Below are 24334 nucleotides of genomic sequence, written 5' to 3' on the forward strand. Positions count from 1 at the left end.
GATGCAATTTTTTTTTTTTTTTTGAGACAGTCTTGGTCTATCACCTTAGGCTGGAGTGCAGTGGTGCAATCAGGGCTCACTGCAGCCTCGAACTCCTGGGCTCAAGCAGTTCTCCTGTCTCAGCCTCCTAAGTAGCTGGGCCCAGCTAATTTTTAATTTTTTATAGAGACGAGGTCTTGCTATGTTTCCCAGGCTGATCTTGAACTCCTGGGCTCAAGAGATCTGCTTGCCTTAGCCTCCCATAGTGCTGTTATTGCAGGTATGACCACTGTGCCTGGCTTGATTCAAAAAAAGTCCAGGTCATTACCTGACTTTCTTTGAGATGTTTATTTGTTTTATGACCTTATAAAGAGCTTATTTCACAATACAAAGAATAGAATGAGGATATTATATATGATTTATATCAATAAGTTTGACATTTAGGTTATATGGAAAAATTCCTGGCAAAATATAAATAATGAATCTTAAAGTTAGCTGATTAAAAAAACCAAATAAATAAATAAAATATATAAATTAAAAAACCCAACTTAAGGAAAAAAACCTGTATAGTTCTATAACAAATAAGGGAAAAAAATTAGTAGGGATTTTTTTCCCCATTCTTCCCCATTTATTATTTATTTATTTATTTATTTATTTATTTATTTATTTTTGGGACAGGGTTTCACTCCTGTTACCCAGGCTGGAGTGCAATGGCGCGATCTTGACTCACTGCAACCTCTGCCTCCTGGGTTCAAGCAATTCTCCTGCCTCAGCCTCTTGAGTAGCTGGGATTATAGGCATGCACCACCATGCCTGGCTAATTTTGTATTTTTAGTAGAGATGGGGCTTCTCCATGTTGGTCAGGCTGGTCTTGAACTCCTGACCTCAGGTGATCCTCCCACATCGCCCTCCCAAAGTGCTGGTATTACGGGGGTGAGCCACCGTGCCCAGCCTGTTTATTTTTAACAAAGAATTTCAACATCCTTCTTATATTCTCTTTTGGTTAATTTCTTTTTAAAATTTTATTTATTTCATTGACAAATAATAATTGTACATATTCACGAGGTACATAGTGATGTTTTGAGACATATAATGTGAAGTGTTTAGATTGGGGCCTTGATTTTTCTCAAGCCACAGCAAGCATAGTTTCCTCGATCAACATGGCAACTGAAGTTAGGTGATAGGAAAGGTTAGGGGAGGAAATACCACAGGGCTCCTGATGGGAACTTTAAGTAAAATAAAAATAGTAAAACATTTGGAGTCCTTACCCTTTCCTACTAATCATAGCCTAGATTTTCATTCCAACGAAGTTAATGAATTAAGAGGTAGATATTATTTAACCTACAAGTTGAAATGCAAGTTGCATTTGAAAAGGAGGAAAACGTGGCCTGCTGAAATTGTTTCTTTGGTAAATGGCTCTTCATATTTTGGAATTGTAGCTTATTTAGTGAAACCACAGATCTCTTAGAAACAGATTTTCCGGCCGGGCGCGGTGGCTCAAGCCTGTAATCCCAGCACTTTGGGAGGCCGAGACGGGCGGATCACGAGGTCAGGAGATCGAGACCATCCTGGCGAACACGGTGAAACCCCGTCTCTACTAAAAAAAAAATACAAAAAACTAGCCGGGCGAGGTGGCGGGCGCCTGTAGTCCCAGCTACACAGGAGGCTGAGGCAGGAGAATGGCGTAAACTCGGGAGGCGGAGCTTGCAGTGAGCTGAGATCCGGCCACTGCGCTCCAGCCCCGGCGACAGAGCGAGACTCCGTCTCAAAAAAAAAAAAAAAAAAGAAACAGATTTTCCTAAAATCCCTGTCCTAATTACATAATAATCACTAGAAGATATATCTTTTTTTTTTGAGATGGAGTCTCGCTCTGTCGCCCAGGCTGGAGTGCAGTGGCACAATCTTGGTTGACTGTAACCTCTGCCTCTCAAGTTCAAGTGGTTCTCCTGCCTCAGCCTCCCGAGTAGCTGGGATTATAGGCACTGGCCACCATGCCTGGTTAATTTTTGTAGTTTTAGTAGAGACATGTTTCACCATGTTGGCCAGGCTGGTCTTGATCTCCTGACCTCAGGTGATCCACCTGCCTAGGCTTCCCAAAGTGCTGGGATTACAGGCGCAAGCCACCATGCCTGGCCTAGAAGATGTACCTTTTGGAAAATGGGCTCCTCCTCATTTTGTTTCAAGAAGGCAGACTCTAACCCAATTAAGACTTCAGGTAAAACTCATGTGGTCCATATGAGGGATGCTTACTAAAGAGCAAATACGGCCGGGCGCGGTGGCTCAAGCCTATAATCCCAGCACTTTGGGAGGCCGAGACGGGCGGATCACGAGGTCAGGAGATCGAGACCATCCTGGCTAACACGGTGAAACCCCGTCTCTACTAAAAAAATACAAAAATCTAGCCGGGCGAGGTGGCAGGCGCCTGTAGTCCCAGCTACTCGGGAGGCTGAGGCAGGAGAATGGCGTAAACCCAGGCGGTGGAGCTTGCAGTGAGCTGAGATCCGGCGACTGCACTCCAGCCTGGGCGAGAGCGAGACTCCGTCTCAAAAAAAAAAAAAAAAAGGGCAAATACACCCAGAGGTCAAACAACTGAGTTAAAACACATTGTCTTTTCCTTGGCCAACCACTGGTAGGGAACTGTCACAAAATGACCCCAGGCTGCTCAAGGCAATCCCTAAAGGTAGCTTCTAAAAACGAGTTTTCTGCTTCTTCACTTGAAAATGGAAGAGATTTTTTTTCCATTACAAGTTATGTGGTACTGTTTATTTTGTACAACGTAGCTTTTTACTACAAAGAAGGGGAAAGTGGCCTATAATTTAATTTGATTTAAATTAAACCTACATGGGACCGTCATATAAAAGATACTGGGACAAGTGTGTGAGGGATACAAAGGTAAATCAGACACTATCCTGGCCCCAGCACAGTGTAAGAATGAGCATTTAAACATTTAGTTAATAAGAAACATGGCTGGGCACAGTGGCTCACACCTGTAATCTCAGCACTTTGGAAGGCCGAGGCAGGCAGATCTTTTGAGGTCAGGAGTTTGAAATCAGCCTGGCCAACATGGTGAAACCCTGTCTCTTTTAAAAATACAAAAAAATTAGCTGGGCGTTGTGGTGCACCCCTGTAATCTCAGCTACTTTGGCTGAGGCAGGAAAATCGCTTGAACCCAGGAGGCAGAGGTTGCAGTGAACCAAGATTGTGCCACTGCATTCCAGCCTGGATGACAGAGCAAGACTCCGCCTCAAAAAAAAAAAAAAGGCTGGGCGCCATGGCTTACGCCTGTAATCCCAGCACTTTGGGAAGCCAAGGTGGGCAGATCATGAGGTCAAGAGATCGAGACCATCCTGGCCAACGTAGTGAAACCCCATTTCTACTAAAAATACAAAAATTAGCTGGCCATGGTGGCGTGTGCCTCTAGTCCCAGCTACTTGGGAGGCTGGGACAGAAGAATCGCTTGAACCGGGGAGGCGGAGGTTGCGGTGAACTGAGATCGTGCTACTGCACTCCAGTCTGGCAATAGGGTAAGACTCTGTCTCAAAAAAAAAGAAACAATACCAATAAAACAAGAGTGAATTAATTAGATCAAGGAGCATCATACCTCACATATGTAATGGTATATTTGAAAATGCAGTGGAAGTTACTGGATCCCTTTTCTCATCTGTATCCAGATTTGCCAGGGAGTATATTCACTACCCTCTTGTCTGGACCTCTCCTTTTTCTTTTCTTCTGCCTGATCGCTGATCAAATTCAACATCAGTGTTAATTTAGGTATGGAGCCTGCTGGTATTGAAAACTTATGCAAAGTAACCCTGAAGTCCTTTGCAGTTTATAAACATAAATGTGTAATTACCACTATGATGCAGACTGAAGAACTTTCCAAGACTTGATGTAGCTGGGCATGGCGGCCCACACCTGTAGTCCTAGCTACTTGGGAGGCTGAGGCATGAGAACCACTTGAGTCCAGGAGTTCGAGGCTGCAGTGAGCTATGATTTATGATTGTGCCATTGTACTCCAGTCTGGGCAAAACAGTGACACCCCATCTAAAAAAAACAGAAGAAAAAAAAAAGACTTGTCAGAGTAATTGGGCTGAATTTACACTTAGCCCATTGTGGATACAGACAACCAGTAACTTCACAAAGCCTTCCTGTAAAAGCTAAGATGGTGTTGGGATCTGCCTTCTGGACCCAAACAGATATTTGGAAAAATGGTTTTTGGTAAAGTATAAGAGCAGTGAGTTTAAGGCTAATTCCAAACTTAATGATTTGCCCTTTTAAAATCAGTTCATCAGTCTGGGCAACACAGTGAGATCCTATCTCTACAAAAAATTTAAAAATTAGGCCAGGTATGGTGGCTCATGCCTGGAATCCCAGCACTTTGGGAGGCTGAGGCAGGCAGATTACTTGAACCCAGGAGTTCAAGACCAGCCTGGGCAATGGTGAAACCCTATCTCTACAAAAATTAGCCAGGTGTGGTGGCTTGCACCTGTAGTCCCAGCTACTCAGGAGGCTGAGGTGGGAGGATCATCTGACTCTGAGGCTCAGTTGAGGCTGCAGTGAGCTGAGATGGAGGCATCACACTCCAGTCTTGGAGACAGAGAGAGATTGTCTTTAAACAAACAAACAAACAAACAAACAAACAAAAAAAAGCTGGGCATGGTGGTGCATCCCTGTAGCCCCAGCTACTTGTGAGGCTGAGGTAGGAGGATTGCTTGAGCCTATGAGGTCAAGGCTGCGGTGAGCCATTATTATGCCACTGTACTCCAACCTGGGCAACAGAGTAAGACTCTGTCTCAAAAATAAATAAATGACATAAAATAAAATTAGTTCATTCATGTGGGCAAAAGTTTCATAGATCTAGTGGTTAGTTACTTTGCCTGTGTGCCCTTTGATGTCCTCCTATTTGCCAAACAAGATAACCTATTTTCAAAACTGAAAACACAGGCTGGGCACAGATCACTTGAGATTAGGAGTTTGAGACCAGCCTGGCCAAACATGGTGAAACTTTTGTGTTCTCTACTAAAAACACAAAAGCTTAGCCTGGCGTGGTGGCAGGTGTCTGTAATCCCAGCTACCCAGGAGGCTGAGGCAGGAGAATTGCTTGAACCTGGGAAGCGGAAGTTATAGTGAGTCGAGATTGTGCCACTGCTCTCTAGCCTGGACGACAGATCGAGACTCTGTCAACAACAACAACAACAAAACCAAAAAATACCAAAAGCTGCAAAGGCAAAGAGGTGGATATGAGCCATGACTCAACCAATAACATGGCAGACGAGCAGACAATTGCCTACTAAAGGAAGTCTGTCTACCTAAACGGAAGAGGTCTGTACCTACCATAGAGGAAGAAAAAGAAAATTATGGGCATCAATAAAGTGTATGTGTCTTTTGGCAGAATAACAGGACAATAATGGCTTTATGCTTTGTAGGATGGTATTTAATGCTCTAGAAAGCAAAGAGAATACTCCAAGGTTGTGAAGCCGAAATTGGTAGCTAAAGTTAGTGTTGAACCTTGAGGCAAATTTCATGGGTGACACTTAAATGTCAGCCCTGTAGTTTCCAAGAACAAGGTCTTCAAGCCAGTCATTAGACATGCATCAAAGTTCTGCCGAGGTGGGGCCTCATCCCGGGCTGCACATTGGGTAAAACGGGTTGCCCAGGTGTGTCAGCGGTTGCTGCGCCAGGTGCAGACAGTAATAGAATATCTGACATTCACTTCAGCCATGCTCACTGGTTTCTGTGCAGGTATTGCCTGCCAAGAAGTAACAGTATGAGAACAGCCACACTGCTTTCATAAAGAATGACAAAATTTCTGTGTCTGCAAAATAAATGAGGTCCTTTTGAAACTAAGAGCAAGGTCAGCAAAATACAAGGGGGACACCTCAAGCAAAGAATGAAGTGGGCATCGAAATACGATACCAGAGGCTGGGTGCCGTGGCTCACGCCTGTAATCCCAGCACTCTGGGAGGCCAAGGCGGGTGGATCACCTGAGGTCAGGAGTTCAAGACCAGCCTGGCCAACATGGTGAAACCCCGTCTCTATGAGGGGGAAAAAAAAATTACAGGCCCAGGCATGGTGGCTCATGCCTGTAATCCCAGCACTTTGAGAGGTCAAGGTGGGCGGATCATGAGGTCAGGAGTTCAAGACCAACCTGGCCAACATGGTAAAACCCCGTCTCTACTTAAAATACAAAAAGTAGCCGGGGTTGGTGGCAGGCTCCAGTAATCCCAGCTACTCGGTAGACTGAGGCAGGAGAATCGATTGCCCCAGGAGGCGGAGGTTGCAGTGAGCCTAGATCTCCCCACTGCACTCCAGCCTGGGTGACAGAACAAGACTTGATCTAAAAAAAGAAAGAAAAAAAGAAAGAAAGAAAAAAAAAGAAATAACATACCAGGCTGGTGTGAAAAGGTGCTGAACACAAACTGGGTCTTTCAATCTAGGCATGTCGGTACCCACTGATTTTTGTTCATCTGTACCTGTGTAATCAGAGTGTTTCTTGGAATCTTAAAATATTGGAGTTATAAGGAACTCTAGAGGTCGTGAAGAAAATTATCATGATGATTTGCATTTACTGAGGGTTCACTGTATGCCAGCCATAAGGAAGTCTTTTACTTGTGTTATCAGTTTTACTTGTATAGCCTCATTTGATCTCTTCCATAATCTCTAAAGAAGCGGCTAGGATTCCTATTTTGCCAATAAGAAAACAGACTTAAAAGACAACAGGGAACTCACACAAGGTCATACAGTTCATGCATGGCAGAGCTGGCTCACATACCTATGTCAGTCTGAGGCGAGTTTGCATTTTTTAACTACCAGCTCCTTAGAGGGCCGAGGGATTCTCAGGAAAAGGTATGTCCATCCACATTCTGACCAGGTCCCCAGGAGTTCGCCAACTCATATAGTTCAGTGAAAATGACCAAAGGATGTATTGAAAATCATGGAACCTACACCCTGAAATTTTAGCTATATGGAGTGTGATATGCAATTATACAATGTATTGGTGGGTTCATATTTTGGCCTCAAGTTCCCCCATCACTAAGGAACTTGCTGTAACCCTTAACCTGGGTGGCTAAGGACACAGTGCGGATTCCAGCTGCTCTGCTGTCCCATGAACTGTTTTTTCTCTGGGGCATCTTCTTGTGTTTCAAGTTTCAATCATTTGGTGAATTTTAAAAAATTACCAGGCTAGGCGTGGTGGCTCAGACCTGTAATCCCACACTGTGGGTGGCTGAGGTGGGAGAATCACTTGAGCCCAAGAGTTCAAGAACAGCCTGGGCAACATAGTGAGACCCCATCTCTAAAAAAATAAATAAATTTAAAAAAATTAGCCAGGCACCAGGCACAGTGGCTCATGCCTGTAATCCCAGCACTTTGGGAGGCCAAGGCAGGTGGATCACCTGAGGTCGGGAGTTTGAGAGCAGCCTGACTAACACGGAAAAACCCCGTCTCTACTAAAAATACAAAATTAGCCAGGCGTGGTGGTGCATGCCTGTAATCCCAGCCACTCGGGACGCTGAGGCAGGAGAATCACTTTAACCTGGAAGGCAGAGGTTGCGGTGAGTCTAGATCATGCCATTGCACTCCAACCTGGGCAACAATAGTGAAACTCCATCTCAAAAAAAAAAAAAAATTTACTAGGCATGGTGGCACACACCTATAGTCCCAGCTACTGGGGAAAGGGAATGGCAAGGGTCTAGGGTGAAAGGATCACCTGAGCCCAGGAGGTTGAGGCTGTAGTGAGCTATGTTTTTGCCACTGCGCTCTAGCCTGGGTGACAAACTGAGATCCTGTCTCAAAAAGTAAAACAAAATAAGACAAATCAATTCACAGGCAGCACTTACTGAGACACTGATTTAATCGGTCTGAAGGGGAGCCCAGGAATCAGTATTTTTAAAAAACATATAGATAATCTCTGGTGTAAACTTTTGCTTATTGGCCTGGTGAATGTCTTTGTATTGCTCTTTCCTACCTGAAAGCATTTTATTATTATTATTATTTTTTGAGACAGAGTCTTGCTCTGTTGCCCAGGCTGGAGTGCAGTGGTGCGGTCTCAGCTTACTGCAACCTCTGTCTCCTGGGTTCAAGTGATTCTCCTGCCTCAGCCTCCCAAGTAGCTGGGATTACAGGCGTGCGCCACCACACCCAGCTAATTTTTGTTTTTTCAGTAGAGATGGGGTTTCACCATGTTGGCCAGGTTGGTCTTGAACTCCTGACCTCAGGTGAACCGCCCACCTTGGCCTCCCAGAGTGCTGGGATTGCAGGTGTGAGCCACTGCATCTGGCCTCAGAGAGCATAATCTGTATTCCCTAGCAGCTGTTTTTATTGTTGTTTTTCTTATGGTCTTCAAAGATGTAATGGGCTTTGAAATCCTTTTGGCTCCTAGGAAGAAGCTATTACTGGTTGGTGGAGTCCTGTCTGAAAATGAATTCTCTGTTTACACTGCCCCGTTCATTCCCTGTCCTGTGAACTACAACTACAGATTCTCCTTATAACTCTGCTCAGAATAGAAAGCTTAATTACTCTACCCCTAAAATCTTGCAGATTGCAAGAGGCTATAAGCTACTGGTATAGCCTAAAGATCAAGGGATCTTGTGTGGTGTTATGACAACTACTTCTATTTATATGTGATGTTCACTTTAAATATACACAGACATATTTGTATGTTAGTGGAAGGGGGTCTCAAAAATCTCATCTGACCTTTAATTAGACTCAAATAAGAAGTGGTAAAGACATTGACGTATGGGCCGGGCATCTCAAAAAAAAAAAAAAAAAAAAAATATATATATATATATATATGTATATATCTTTAAAAAGGAAAAAAAATTAAAAAAAAAAAAAAAAGGCTGGGAATGGTGGCTCACACTTGTAATCCCAGCACTTTGGGAGGCCGAGGCGGATGGATCATGAGATCAGGAGATCAAGACCATCCTGGCCAACATGGTGAAACCCCGTCTCTACTAAAATACAAAAAATTAGCTGGGTGTGGTGGCGGGCGCCTGTAGTCCCAGCTACTTGGGAGGCTGGGGCAGGGGAATCACTTGAACTCGGGAGGTGGAAGTTGTAATGAGCTGAGATCTCTCCCCTGCACTCCAGCCCGGTGATAGAGCAAGACTCCATCTCAAAATAAAAATAAAAATAAACTGCCAGGCGCGGTGGCTCACGCCTGTAATCCCAGCACTTTGGGAGGCTCAGGCAGGCAGATCATGAGGTCAGGAGATTGAGACCATCCTGGCTAACACAGTGAAACCCCATCTCTACTAAAAATACAAAAAATTATCCGGGCATGGTGGCGGGCGCCTGTAGTCCCAGCTACTTGAGAGGCTGAGGCAGGAGAATGGCGTGAACCCGAGAGGTGGAGGTTGCAGTGAGCCGAGACTGCGCCACTGCACTCCAGTCTGGGCGACAGAGCAAGACTCCATCTCAAAAAAAAAAAAGATTAAAAAAAAAGAGAGATTTATGTATGGCAAAACCAACGCTGGGAGTTCAAGCCCCACAGAATACCCAGGTCTAGAACTCCTGTCTTTGGAAGCTAGTTATCTTTTCTCCTCACCCTCTGCCTCACTTAACGATGTCTTTCACGGCCTTTCCTCTTCATTCACACTACCACCTTCCTAGGTCAAGTCATAATTTTAATTCCTAAATTACTGCACTAGCCAGGGAAGGAGGAAAAAAAACTGTAAGAAACCACATCAAAATGTCATCTGTGGTTGGTAGACATCTGATTTTAATTTTTTAAATATCTGCTTTTCTGAAATTTATACATTTTACATAATAAACAAGTTTTACTTTCCTAAAGGAAAAACACACATCATCACTGGCATAGACTTCACCCTGGTATGTGAGCACATGTCCATTATACGACCCATCTGTGCCTAGCTATCAGAGTTGCCTTTCTAAAATGTGTTCTCCAGGCTCCTGCTTAAACCCTCCGGGTGTCCTGGAATTTCAAAGTCATAACCCAGACCCACCCTTCCGCCTATCCCCTTATCTCCAACCACACCCAACCCAACCCTCTCTGCTTGGCAGGTCAGCATCCTCCTTGTCCTAGGACCAGGGGAGCTCCATTCAGCTCCTTCACGGCTACTCTCCTCTACACAGAGAACCCCACACTCTTTGTCCTTTCCCCTTTACCTCTCCAGATGTTATCCTTTGAAGCTCAGCTAGCCTACGGCCAGACCACCCTGATCACTCCCGATCTCATCTGAAGCTCAGCTCAACTCCTTCCTTCTCCAGGTCACCTTTGTCACCGTTTTTTATCTGCGTCAGGGTGGTTTCGTTTTATGTAAACCAAGTCCACGCCATTGAAAATGGTTGCATAGAGAATTCTATTTTATTTATTTATTCCAGAGTCTTACCCTGTCACCCAGGCTGGAGCGCACTGCTGCGATCATGGTTCACTGTAGTCTCTACATCCAGGGCTTGAACAGTCCTCCTGCCTCAGTTTCCTATGTAGCTGGGACTACAGGCATGCACCACCATGCCCAGTTAATTTTGTTTGCTTTTAGTGGAGAGAGGTCTCACTATGTTGCCCAGGCTGGTCTCCAACTCCTGGGCTCCAAGGATCCTCCCACTTTGGCCTCCCAAGATGCTAGGGTGGCAGGTGTGAGCCACCGTGCCTGGCCTTACATGGAGAATTCTGAAAGCCTGCCCATGTTCAGAGGAAAAGGAGTCCTGTGACTATAGTGGTTTTTGCCATAGGCACAAGAAGGAAAAGTGACAGAATGAATGTGACATATTTTTCATCCAGATTTATAATAATTCTTTTAGACCTGTGATGTCCAGTACGGAAGTCCCTGGCCACACATGGCTATTTAAATTTAGATTAAAAAGAAGAAAAATAGGACCAGGCAGGATGGCTCATGCCTGTAATCCCAGCACTTTGGGAGGCCGAGACAGGTGGATCACAAGGTCAGGAGTTCGAGACCAGCCTGGCCAGGATGGTGAAACCCCATCTCTATTAAAAATACAAAACTTAGCTGGGCACGGTGGCATGCGCCTGTAGTCCCAGCTACTCAGGAGGGTGAGACAGGAGAATCGCTTGAAACTGGGAGGCGGAGGTTGCAGTGAGCCAAGATCAAGCCACTGCATTCCAGCCTGTGCGACAGAGCGAGACTCCATCTCAAAAAAAAGAAGAAAAATAATAATTTAAATTAATTAAAATTAAATACAGAAGATTCTCCACCTAGAATGTTTAAACTTCATGATTGGCCAGGCATGGTGGCTCACATCTGTAATCCCAGCACTTTGGGAAGCTGAGGTGGGCCAATCACCTGAGGTCGGGAGTTTCAGACTAGCCTGGCCAACATGGTGAAACCCCATCTCTACTAAAAATGCAAAAATTAGCCAGGTGTGGTGGCATACGCCTGTAATCCCAGCTCCTCAGGAGGCTGAGACAGTAAGACTCCATCTCAAAAAAAAAAAAAAAAAAAAAAAAAAGGAATCTAATATCCTTAAAATCCATCATGAAGTTTATTTATTTACTTTTACTTTATTTTTTAGATGGAGTCTTGCTTTATTGCCCAGGCTGGAGTGCAGTAGCGCGATCTCAGCTCACTGCAACCTCCACCTTCTGGGTTCAAGCAATTCTCCTGTCTCAGCCTCCCAAGTAGCTGGGATTACAGGTGTGTGCTACCACACCTGGCTAATTTTTGCATTTTTAGTAGAGAGAGGGTTTTGCCATGTTGGCCAGACTGGTCTCGAACTCTTCAGGTGATCTGCCCACCTCAGCCTCCCAAAATGCTGGGATTATAGGTGTAAGCCACCATGCCCAGCCTTAGATGCTTTTTTTGTGTGTGTGTGACGGAATCTCCCTCTGTCACCCAGGCTGGAGTGCAGTGGCGCAATCTTGGCTCACTGCACCTCTGCCTCCCAGGTTCAAGTATTCTCCTGCCTCAGCCTTCTGAGTAGCTGGGATTACAGGCATGTGCCACCATGCCTAGCTAAGTTTTATTTTTAGTAGAGACAGGGTTTCACCATGTTGGCCATGGTTGGCCCAGCTGGTCTCGAACTCCTGACCTCAGGTGATCTGCCCACTTTGGCCTCCCAAAGTGTTGGGATTACAGGCGTGAGCTGCCTTGCCTGGCCACATTTCTGACTTATGATATTTTTTACTTATGATGGAGTTAATGGGAAGTAGCTCATTGTAAGTCAAGGAACATCTGTAAAATTAAAAATTTTTAATACGGTAGCCAGTAGCCAGTGGTACATTTTAAGTGCTTAATAGCCATATATGGCTACTGGCCACTATCCTGATAGCAGCAAAGATACAGAACCTTTCCACCATTACAGAGTTATACGAGACGGCCCTGTTTTATTATTTATTTCTTTATTATTTTTGAGACAGAGTCTCCCTGTGTCACGCAGGCTAGAGTGCAGCGGCGTGATCTTGGCTCACTGCAACCTCCGCCTCCCTGGTTCAAGCAGTTCTCCTGACTCAGCCTCCTGAGTAGCTGTGGCCACAAGCGTGCGCCACCACGCCCAGCTAATTTTTGTTTTTGTTTTTTTTCTTTTTGAAACAGGATCTCACTCTGTCCCCCAGGCTGGAGTGCAGTGGCAGGATCTTGGCTCACTGCAACCTCTACCTCCCAGGTTCAAGCAATTTTTCTGCCTTAGCCTCCCGAGTAGCTGGGATTAAAGGTACGTGCCACCATGCCCGGCTAGGGTTTGTATATTTAGTAGAGACGGGTTTTCACCATATTGGCCAGGCTGGTTTCGAACTCCTGACCTCAGATCTCCCAAAGCGCTGGGATTACGGTGGCTCCCGTTTTAGATATGTAGTTATATGACAATGCAAGGAAGAATATATTTGCTTAGTGTGTGTGCCTTGTTTTCTCAGTGAGAAACCAAAAGGGTTGTTTTTATTATTATTATTAGTTTTGAGACAGAGTCTCACTCTGTTGCCAGGCTAGAGTACAGTGGTGTGATCTCGGCTCATTGCAACCTCAGCCTCCCGGCCTCAAGGGATTCTCCTGCCTCAGCCTCCCAAGTAGCTGGGACTACAGATGTGCCACCATACCCAGCTAATTTTTGTATTTTTAGTAGAGATGGGGTTTCACCATGTTGGCCAGGATGGTCTTGATCTCTTGACCTTGTGATCCGCCCGCCTCAGCCTCCCAAAGTGCTGGGATTACAGGCGTGAGCCACCGCGCCCGGCAGTAATCTTCGCTTACGTTTATTTTGTAACCTTATGCACCTAACCAGTGCTGGATATATAAGAAATACTTTGTATTTGTTGAGTTGATTTTTTAGTACTTAGTTGGTAGTGCACCATTAAAGTGTATGAATTTTGAAATAGGAAACCAAGTTTCTGGCCCCTTCTCTTCTGCCAACTAGCATGTGACTTAGAATATCTCATTTAACTGAAGCAGGTCACAGTTTCCTCAAGGGTAGATGGTTGTAAACTGGACTATATTGGAAGATTCTTCCAGGTTTGGAATTTTGTGGTACATATGGAGTATTCACTTTTAAATAAAAATGTACCCCCTTCTGGCTGGGCGCGGTGGCTCAAGCCTGTAATCCCAGCACTTTGGGAGGCCAAGGCGGGCGGATCACGAGGTCAGGAGATCGAGACCATCCTGGCTAACAAGGTGAAACCCCGTCTCTACTAGAAGATACAAAAAACTAGCCGGGCATGATGGCGGGCACCTGTAGTCCCAGCTATTCAGTAGGCTGAGGCAGGAGAATGGCATGAACCCAGGGGGCGGAGCTTGCAGTGAGCCAAGATCACGCCACTGCACTCCAGCCTGGGGCACAGAGCAAGACTCCGTCTCAAAAAAAAAAAAAAAAAAAAAAGTACCCCCTTCCCCCAAACATACACACACACACACAATGAAAAGTAGCAGGTTAAAAAATATTCTAGCTTATTTTAAACTTCATTTGTCCCGGGAGGCTGAGGTGGGCGTATCAGTTGAGGGCAGGAGTTCAAGACCAGCCTGGCCAACATGGTGAAACCCTGTCTCTACTAAAAAATACAAAAAAAAAAAAAAAGCCAGGTGTGATCTCAGATACGTGGCAGGCTGAGGCAGGAGGATCGCTTGAATCTGGGAGGTGGCGGTTGCAGTGAGCTGAGATCACACCACTGTACTCCCTCCCGCCTGAGCAACAGAGCTAGATTCCATCTCAAAAAAAAAAAAATTTGCCACGTGTGGTGGCATATGCCTGTAGTCCCAACTACTTGGGAGGCCGAGGTGGGAGGATTTCTTGAACCCAGGAGGTGGAGGTTGCAGTGAGCCAAGATCATGCCACTACACTCCAGCCTGGCTGCCTGGGCAAGAGAGAGTGAGACTGTCTCAAAAAAAAAAAAAAAAAACCAACAACTTCATTTATCTAATTTTCCAAAGATATAAGCCTAGGATTTCAGGATTAAATTCTCTGCCACAGCTCTAGCTGACTTGGGCAAGTCAGGTAGAGAGTTAATTGCCTTCGTCAAACCTCACTGAGGTTTTACACTATCTTTAGTCTCACTGCATGCAGCAGTCACCAGTCAATGCTGCCAACCCTTTTCCATTGTTCTAAGTCAGGCATCAGTAAACTGTGGTCTATTGTCTGTTTATGTATGGCCCTCTCGCTAATGGTTTTTACATTTTTAAAGGGTTGCAAAAAAAAAAAAAAAAAAAAAAAAAGAACCAGACTGGGCAGCACAGTGAGACCCTGTCTCTACATAAAATAAAAAAATTAGCCAAGTGTAGTGAAGCACACCTGTTGTCTACTCAGAAGGCCGAGGCAGGAGGATCCCTGGAGCCAGGGTGGTTGAGGCTGCAGTGAGCTGCACCACTGCACTCCAGCCTGGGTGACAGAGGGAGATCCTGTCTCAAAAACAAAACCCCCAAAAACAAAAAACAAAACGAAACAAAGAATAATATGTAACAGAAACCACATGGCTTGCAAAACCTATAGTATTTACCTAGCTCATGACAGAAAAGTTTGCCATCCCCTGCACTCAGTGACTTTCCTGTACAGACCCAACCACTTTTTAAGGCAAATTGTTTTCTGAAGTGTTATAAGGTCCCGTGACTCAAATACCATGGAATTAAACTCCATCTTCTCTATGGTTTAGAAAGAACTCTGAAGACAGGGAAGGGCAGCCAGGCTGGCGGGGAGTGGACGGGGACCCTCGACTTGATCAGTTTTGTATTGAAACACTACAAAGTAGGCAGGACCCCGTGTTCTGAAGGCAGAAAGCGAGTCCTTGGATCCAGAATCTGTGTGTTCTGGTCTTGGCTTTGGAAATTTGATGAGTCACGGTTTCTGGCTGTGTCCTCCTTGACTTACAGCTTTCACAAGAATGAATTCTGAAGGCCCCATGAAAGGGAAGAGCTGTGAGAATCGTCATCTAAGGCCCATGCTTGCATTTCAGTTTCTCCTTCTTTTTCTTTTCCTTCTTGCTGCCTCTCCGTTTAGCACTCTGGGATCTAGATTGGATGGGCAGCTAAAGGGACTGAAATGGAGAGGCAAGAGCCAAACTTCAGGGCCTAGAGCAGGGCTGGGCCTGTATCTGAATTCTGATAGCAGCATTGCCAGGCAGCTCCAGGGCAAACACAAAGTTCATTGGTTTTTCTTAAGAACTCTTTTCTTTCTGATGCTCACTGCCAGGTGTCCAAGGGCCCTGGAGCTTTCCAAATCTCTTTTCTACGTAAGCCTATTCCCTAGGTTTTTACCAAGCCTTGACTTTTAAAATGCACTTCTTCTTAGTTACCAAAAAACTCCAGTTTTGGCATTTTCCCCCCCATTTATCCTTTTTTTTCCCTCCTCTTCTTGTCTCATTCTTTCCTCTAGGCTATTTTCAAAGTTCTTTTGCCCCTGGCTTCTGTATACACAACTGCCTTTAGAATAATCCAGTGTGCCTCACCTTAATAAAAATCCAGATTTACAAAACAAAAATTGTTTGAAAGGTGAATCTTTTTGTTAAAGAAATCTGGCCAATATGAAAGACTAGCATCTCTTTTTTTGTGTTTATCACTTTATTTGTTTGAGACAGTCTCACTCTGTGATCTGCAACCCAGCCTCCTGGGTTCAAGCGATTCTCATGCCTCAGCCTCCCAAGTAGCTGGGACTACAGGTGTGCTAATAGTCATATTTTATACTAAATAAAGTAGCTGACTAATTTTTGTATTTTTAGTAGAGACAGGGTTTCGCTGTGTTGGCCAGGCTGGTTTCAAACTCCTGGCCTCAAGCAATCTGCCCATCTTGGCCTCCCAAAGTGCTGGGATTACAGACCTGAGCCATCGTGCCTGGCCATGTTTTATCACTTTCTACATTTCATTATAGCAAGTGGTAACTAGGGGAGGTCCCCTAGTTGGGTGCAAGCAGATTCATTTTTGTATTTGCAGATTGTGTAACACAGTGAAATTCATAGCCTTACCCCCATACTGGATCATAAAAAATTTTTACTTTCCCTATTTTGTTTACTATCAAGCCTGAGCTGATTAAATATATCCAGTGGCCTGGATCAGGATCATGTGAAAAACAGGACCTTGGCTTGCTTACAACAATGTTTGCATTTGTTTTGATTGGGACAGATTCCTTTGGAGAAATTCCCAACTTATTCTCAAAGAAGATTCTAGTGCAGTAGCAGGCTCCCAGTGGCTTTTCATTCATAGTAATGAGCATTAGCCGAGCGTGGTGGTGTGCGCCTGTAGTCCTAGCTACTCAGGAGGCTGAAGCAGGAGGATTGCTTGAGCCCAGGAGGTCAAGGCCGCAGTGACCTGAGCAGTGTCTGTGCACCACTGCTACATTCTAGAATTCCCAGCCCGGAACTATGCTGTTGTCATGCCCAGGAAAGCATCCATGAGAAAAGCCTGTTCTGAGTCCGAATGCTGATGCCAGTTCTGGATAGAATTCCTTGACACACACGGCACTTCCAGCCTTGGTTTTCACGGTTGCTGTGATAGCAGAACACACAGCTGTGAAACAGAGAGAAGATGAGCAACAGAAATGGATGTACTAAAATGTGAGATGAAAAAATGCAGAAAAGCCAACCATCTTTAGAAATCTCATTTTTTCAGAGCTCAGTGTAAGCCTAATAGGTACAAGCTGAGATTCTGGAGTCTGAGTGGTGGGTTCCAGTCTTGCTTTCCACCAATAATTAGCTTCACTTGACTTCTTTGGGTTTCCGTTTCCTCATTTGTATGAGAAAATAGGGATCATGAGAGTACTTGGCACATAAGATTTGGGAGGAGGTTGTATATGTTGAGAATTTAGCACCATGTCTAGTACACAGCAGGTGCTTAATAAATGTTAATATTAGTGTTTTAGCACATGTTGGAGGGACATAGCCCAGTGCAGTGTTTCTCAAATTTTGGGGACTGGACCATCTTCACAGACAGATAAAATACAGGGCACTCAATTATATATAACTTCAGATAAGCAGTAAATAATTTTTTAGCACAAGTTATTTCCCAAACATTATATGGAACATGTATGAAAATATTCATTTCTTATCTGAAATTTGAATTTAACTGGGCACCCTGGAGTTTTATTTGCTAAATCTGACAACCTTGTTTTCCTTTCCTTTTCTTTTTCTTTTTTTTTTTTTTTTTTGAGCCAGAGCTCACTCTGTCACCCAAGCTGGAGCTGGAGTGCAGTGGCGTGATTACCGCTCACAACTGCTTCAACCTCCCAGGCTCAGGTAATCCTTCCACCTCAGCCTCCAAAGTAGCTGGGACCACAGGTGCATGCCACTATGCCTGGCTAATTTTTGGTATTTTTTGTAGAGACAAGGTTTCACCACCTCACCCTAGCTGGTTTTTTGTTTTTGTTTTTGTTTTTTTTGAGACGGAGTTTTGCTCTTGGTGCCCAGGCTGGAGGGCAATGGCGTGATCTTGGCTCCCTGCACCCTCCGCCTCCTGGGTTCAAGCAGCTCTGCCTCAGCCTCCCGAGTAGCTGGGATTACAGGCGCCCACCACCACGCCGGGCTAATTTTTGTTTTTTTAGTAGAAACAGGGCTTCACCATGTTGGACAGGCCGGCCTCGAACTCCTGACCTCAGGTGATCTGCCAGCCTTGGCCTCCCAAAGTGCTGGGATTACAGGCGTGAGCTACTGCGCCCAGCCAAGAGGTAGCTTCTTAAAGGTTAGTTGCATGCAGAATCTGAAGCTGTAACAAGGAACTTTTCATGCTCTGTTACGTTAAAATTGGTTGGCCCATCTTGAACTTTGAATGGACTGCTTACCCATGCATGATTCTGTAACATCGTGGTTGGTTATTTGGAAAATATTGGTTCACTGAGTTGTGAAGATCTTCTAGATATTGAAACATTTCAGTATGTATTTTTAAAACTCCACATTTGTTAATGTCATAGTTGATCTCATGAGAAAAGCCTTTAATTGACAAGCAGTCAAGCTCATGGTGGTAAATGCAGGTTGCCCCCAAATATTTTTCTTACTTTTTTTGTCTTTTTAAAAATTATTTTTCTTCTCTTTGCGCAACAGGGCTAACTCATAGGCAGCGCGCCCAGAGTCAGCCAGGTTCCCCCAGATTTTAACTTTTGCTTGAAAGCTTGAATTTGATCATTGGAAATCAATACTGTCTGTTGTGTTCTTTGAAGTGCCAGGGTCACTTCATTCATTTTCTAGAAAATGTCTGCCAAATATTCAAGTCTAAATAATCATAGTTTGTTTTATCAAGTAGTTTAGCCTGTGACTCTCACAAGTGATTTTTCCTTGAGACAGCAATTGTAATTTGGTATACAGTACAAGTGCTTTATCATACTTTTCATTTCATCACACAGAATATTTTTAAAACGTCTACTTGAATTGAGACTTAATAAAATAAATAGGCTGGACATGGTGGCCCATGCCTGTAATCCCAGCACTTTGGGAGGCCGAGGTGGGTGGATCACCTGAGGTCAGGAGTTCAAGACCAGCCTGGCCAGCATGGTGAAACCCCATCTCTACTAAAAATACAAAAATTAGCTGGGTGTGGTGGCAGGTGCTTGTAACCCCAGCTACTTGGGAGGCTGAGGTGAATCCTTGAACCCAGGAGGTGGAGGTTGCAGCGAGCCGAGATTGTGCCACTGCACTCCAGCCTGGGCGACAAGAAGGAAATTGTGTCTTAAAAAAATAAATAAATAAATAAATTTAAAAATTTAAAAATTTTTAAAAAGAAATAAAAATAAATAAAAATATTGTCTTATCTGATACATTCTTAAGGAAAATTGGCTTTTTTTTTTTTTTTTTTTTAAAGGTAGAACAACTTCAAATGCCTGGTGGTAAAAAAAAAAAAAAAAAGTGCCACAATTACTAGTAAAGTTAGGCAGCACTGCCTCTTACACTGCTAGAAGTTTTAGCCACCATTGCCTTTTTTTCACTAGTGCAGTGTCAATGCCGTGAAAAAGGGAAATATGTTAGTATTATTAAGAACCTTGGAGCCTCTCAGCGTTCCAGGGACCTCACTTTGAGAAGTGCTAGGCTAGTGGCTGATATCCCCATGACAGACAGTACCAGACAGTATAGACTGATCTCCCCTCTCCTATTGCGGCGCCTCCTTCCTTGGGCAGTTTGGGAAAACACCCAGAGCCCCTGGGCACTTTCTTAGGCATCTGCAGAGGTTGGCTAGGTGATGAGCAGTTTCTGAGGTCACATTCATGCTACTCTTTGAAGGCCTCTAAAGGGGTTTGAATATGATTCATGGGCATTCCCAAACCCTTGGAAGATTCTGGAAGATTTAGAGGCTCCAGATTAAATCTCTACCTCTTTCTCCTCTACTATTTCCTAGTGTCCAAGGGAGCTCAAAACCCCTTTCAGAAGCTGAAACTATTCTGCAGGCCAAATATATACTAGCCTCAAAGATATTCAGGCTAGAAATGGGCCCCTACAGCTGAAAGATGCTTTGGAATAGGCCTGGGGCAATAGAGCAGCACTCACCAGAGACGCATTATTCTGCCTTATTGCAGCTCTGCAGTTGAAAATTCTAGGGGTATACCTGCATGCTGGCATACCACAAACAATAGAGAAAAAACTCCACTTAGAATCGCATGGCTGGAGGTGGGAAATGCTATTATAAAACATTTCTGTTGCACAGAAGGCACAGTCCTTTCTCAGGGACACATAATTTAGTCTCTGAGCAGCATGAGACTTTTATATGCCAAGTGCTGTATAGAACACAGGGAATTCTAATACAGCCTACAAGGTTTAAAGTCAAATAACAAATTTGTGATCACAGAAAAAAAAAAAAAGAACATAAAAGGCTTACCCAAAGTAGGGGAATCCATATTTTTTTGGCTGGATTTTATGATCAAAGGAGGACTTCAATAGTAAATAGAGTTCATCAGTAGATTTCAAAGTGAACAGTAGAGATTATCTTAATTAGGGATAAGAAGTTAGGGTGGGCTGGGCACAGTGGTTTATGCCTGTAATCCCAGCACTGGGAGGCCAAGGTGGGTGGATCACGAGGTCAAGAGATCGAGACCATCCTGGCCAACATGGTGAAACCCCGTCTCTACTACAAATACAAAAATTAGCTGGGCATGGTGGCATGCGCTTGTAGTCCCAGCTACTTAGGAGGCTTAGGCAGGAGAATTGCTTGAACCTGGGAGATGGAGGTTGCAGTGAGTAGAGATCGAGCCACTGTACTCCAGCCTGGGCAACAAGAGCGAGACTCTGTCTCAAGAAAAAGAAAAGGGAGGGTAGGGTGGAGGGAAGTGGGAGAGGAGGGTGAGGAGGCCAAGGTAAAGGATTGAAGGATGCCAGGTGTGGTGGGTCACGCCTATAATCCCAGCACTTTGGGAGGCCAAAGTGGGCAGATCACCTGAGGTTGGGAGTTCGAGACCAACCTGACCAACATGCAGAAACCCCGTCTCTACTAAAACTACAAAATTAGCTGGGCGTGGTGGCGCACACCTATAATCCCAGCTACTCAGGAGGCTGAGACAGGAGAATCGCTTGAACCCGGGAGGTGGAGATTGCAGTGAGCCAAGATCGTTCCATTGCACTCCAGCCTGGGCAACAAGAGTGAAACTCCATCTCAAAAAAAAAAAAAGAATTGAAGGAGAAAAACAGGGTTGAACTGGTTCTGGTCAGAGATTGGCAGAAAATACATGTAAGTGATTTTTTTAAAAAGATAAGATGTCACTCTGTTACCCAGGGCACTCTGTTACAGTGGTGTGATCTTGGCTCACTGTAGCCTCAACTACAACTCCTGACCCAAGCAATCCTCCCACCTCAGCCTCTCAAGTAGCTGGGACCACAGGCACATGCCACTGTGCCTGGATCATTTTATATATTTTTTTATAGAAACGAGGGTCTCACTATGTTGCCCAGGCTGGTCCTAAACTCTGGGTTCAAGTGATCCTCCTGCCTGGGCCTCCCAGAGTGCTGGGACTACAGGTATGAGCCACCACTCCTGGGCTGGATCTTGATTTAGACCAAGCTTGTCCAACCTGTGGCATGTCCAGGATGGCTTTGAATGTGGCCCAACACAAATTCATAAGCTTCCTTTAGGATTCTTTTTTTTTTTAAGCTCATCAGCTGTCATTAGTATCAGTGTATTTTATGTGTGGCCGAAGACAATTCTTCCAGTGTGACCCAGGGAAGCCAAAAGATTGGACACCCCTGATTGGGCAGTAGACAGGATCTTAGGGTGAGTAGGCTACAGTGTGCACGTGCATGAGAGTGTGACTCAGGCAAAGAGCAAGGGCTCCAGCTGGGACCTGCTTGGATTCTCAGATCTGTTATTATTAGCTGTGTATCCTTGGGCAGCCTCTCTGAGTCTGTCCTCTCATCTGTCTATTTCATTAAATGAAGTGTCATATATCAAATAACTGATTATTGTAGGCACTTGAGAAGCAATGTTTGCAGCCAGACATGGTGGCTCACGCCTGTAATCCCAGCACTTTGGGAGGCCGAGGCAAGTGGATCACTTGAGCTCAGGAGTTTGAGACCAGCCTGACCAATAAGGTGAAACCCTGTCTCTAAAAAAATAGCAAAATTAGCTGGGTGTAGTGGTGTGCGCCAGGAGTCCCAGCAACTCAGGAGGCTGAGGCAGGAGAATCACTGGAACCCGGGAGGTGGAGATTACAGTGAGCTGCGATGGCACCACTGCACTCCAACATGAGTGACAGAGTGAGACTTCGTCTCAATAAAAAGAAAAGAAACAATGCTTGTTTTGTGATGTGATTTGATGGCTGGCTTATTTGCTCTCTGGACTTCATAATCCCATTTTCTTATCCTCATTGAAATACAAAAAATAAAAATTAAAAATAAAAGCAAAGCAACTACCTTAAAACCCCAAATTTGTTTATATAGTGATCCTTCTGTATCCATGGGGGATTGATTGCAGGCCCCCAGATTTTGGATGCTCGAGTCCCCTATATAAAATGGTGCAGTATTTGCATATGACCTACACATGTCTTCCCATATACTTTGGGTCATCTCTAGATGACTTAGAATACCTAATCCAATGGAAACGCTATGTAAGTAGTTGTTATGCTGTATTGTTTAGGGAATAATGACAAGAAAAAGAAGTCTGTATGTGTTTAATACAGACACAGCCATCCTTTTTACATTTTTAAATTTTTAATTTTTTGTGGGCACATAGTAGTATATATATTTATGGGGTACACGAGATTTTTGAATATTCTTCAAATATTCAAAATATTTGTTCTGTGGTTGGTTGACTTCAGGGATGTGGAACCCAAGCATACTGAGGGCTGACTGTACGTAGAATATATGCCTTTGAAACACTGTTTGGGATTTCGATTTTGTGTCTTCAAACTTTTTTCATCAAAATTTAAGTATATTTCTGAACAGTAAGGCATTGGACTCCATGCCAGGGAGTGCAGAGGTGAGTGCTCTGGTGATCTAGAAAGCAGTTGAGGGTCGGGCATGGTGGCTCACGCCTGTAATCCCAGCACTTTGGGAGGCCGAAGCGGGTGGATCATTTGAGATCAGGAGTTCAAGACCAGCCTGACCAACATGGTGAAACCCCATCTCTACTAAAACTACAAAGAAATTAGCCAGGTGTGGTGGTGCATGCCTATAATCCCAGCTACTCAGGAGGCTGAGGCAGGAGAACTGGGAGGTGGAGGTTGCAGTGAGCTGAGATTGCGCTACTGCACTCCAGCCTGGGCAACAGGGCAAGACTCTGTGAAAAAAAAGAAAAAAGAAGGAAGGAAGGAAGGAAGGAAGGAGGAAGGGAGGGAGGGAGGGGCATCTGAGGACACACAAGTGCCCTAATGCAGAGTAAATGAGACAGGTGACCCAAGAGGGGTGCTCATGGGAAAGACTTCTGTGATGGGAGTAATTACCCCCCAGCATGCAGGGGATTTACTCCTCTTGGGTTTGTGTAAAGAAGAGCACTCAAAGGACAAGAGGTCAAGTGAAATAAACCCCAAAATTAGAATAAGGGACTGACCCGCGCCGAGGGCTGAAGGAAGATGAGAGGGATGGTAGAGGAAACTATGCCACAGGTGGTGGGGAGAGCAGGTTAGACCAGGTGGGGCCTTACTGCTCTGAGAGAGGTGCTTTTGGAGGTCAGTGGCTTGAGGGAAATCCTGGGCTGTCGGGAAAGGCCACCTCAGCCCGTGGCCTGTCAGCAATGGCTCAGTGACCTTGGGCTGTTGTTGAATCTGTCTGTATCTCTGAAATCTCGAGAATAATAATACCTGTCTAACCCATGCACTGGGTTGTGTGACATGTCACATAAAATAGTAGAAGCAGAAATAGAATGATGAGGGCCGGGCGCAGTGGCTCATGCCTGTAATCCCAGCACTTTGGGAGGCCAAGGCAGGTGGATCACCTGAAGTCAGGAGTTCGAGACCAGCCTGGCCAACATGGTGAAACCCTGTCTCTACTAAAAATACAAAAATTAGCCAGGCATGGTGTCAGGTGCCTGTAATCCCAGCTACTTGGGAGGCTGAGGCAGGAGAATCACTTGAAGTTGGGAGGCGGAGGTTTCAGTGAGCCGAGATAGTGCCACTGCACTCCAGTCTGGGTGACAGAGCGAGAATCCGTCTCAAAAAAGAAAAAAGGAAAAGAGAATCATCGCCCTCCCCCAACACCCATTATGTTCCTCTCAGGGAAGCAAAGCAAGAAAGAAGAGAGGAGGAGAGGGAAAAAAGAGAAAAAGGGAGGCCCAAATGAGGCGTTCTGAGGCGGGTCAGTTCACTGTGGTAGAGGGCAAGATGAGAAATGTTGTGAAAGCAAAAGGAGCTGACAGGCAGGCTGGAGGGCGGGGAGGCCCTGTCGCCCCGCCCCGGGCAGGCAGATAAAACGGTCATTTATGGTACCCACCCTAACAGATTAGTCAGTCAGACCCAGGCGAAGCGAGGTCAATTGCCCTTTAGTCCCAGGACTAACCGGAAGCTCCTGCAACATGAGGACATTGAAAATAAGATGGAACCCATCCATATAAGGTAGGAGACC

The 24334-nt window shown here is 44.9% G+C and overlaps 1 protein-coding gene across 8 annotated transcripts in view; it reads left to right on the forward strand.

Annotated features, from left to right (window-relative positions):
* RBM47 (RNA binding motif protein 47) overlaps positions 1-24334 on the forward strand; it is a 209581-nt gene that overhangs the window by 91321 nt on the left and 93926 nt on the right. For 2 of the 8 annotated variants that reach the window (XM_050790363.1, XM_050790370.1), the window contains exon 1: positions 23131-24324. The exons of 5 other annotated variants lie outside the window; for them this stretch is intronic. The gene's annotated coding sequence lies outside the window, so the exon portion shown is untranslated. Of the gene's footprint in view, positions 1-12494; positions 12613-23130; positions 24325-24334 lie in introns of those variants that run through there. One more of the 8 variants, XM_050790366.1, reaches the window with a different exon arrangement.

The sequence above is a fragment of the Macaca thibetana genome, chromosome 5, assembly GCF_024542745.1.
Source record: "Macaca thibetana thibetana isolate TM-01 chromosome 5, ASM2454274v1, whole genome shotgun sequence".
Lineage (NCBI taxonomy): Eukaryota > Metazoa > Chordata > Mammalia > Primates > Cercopithecidae > Macaca > Macaca thibetana.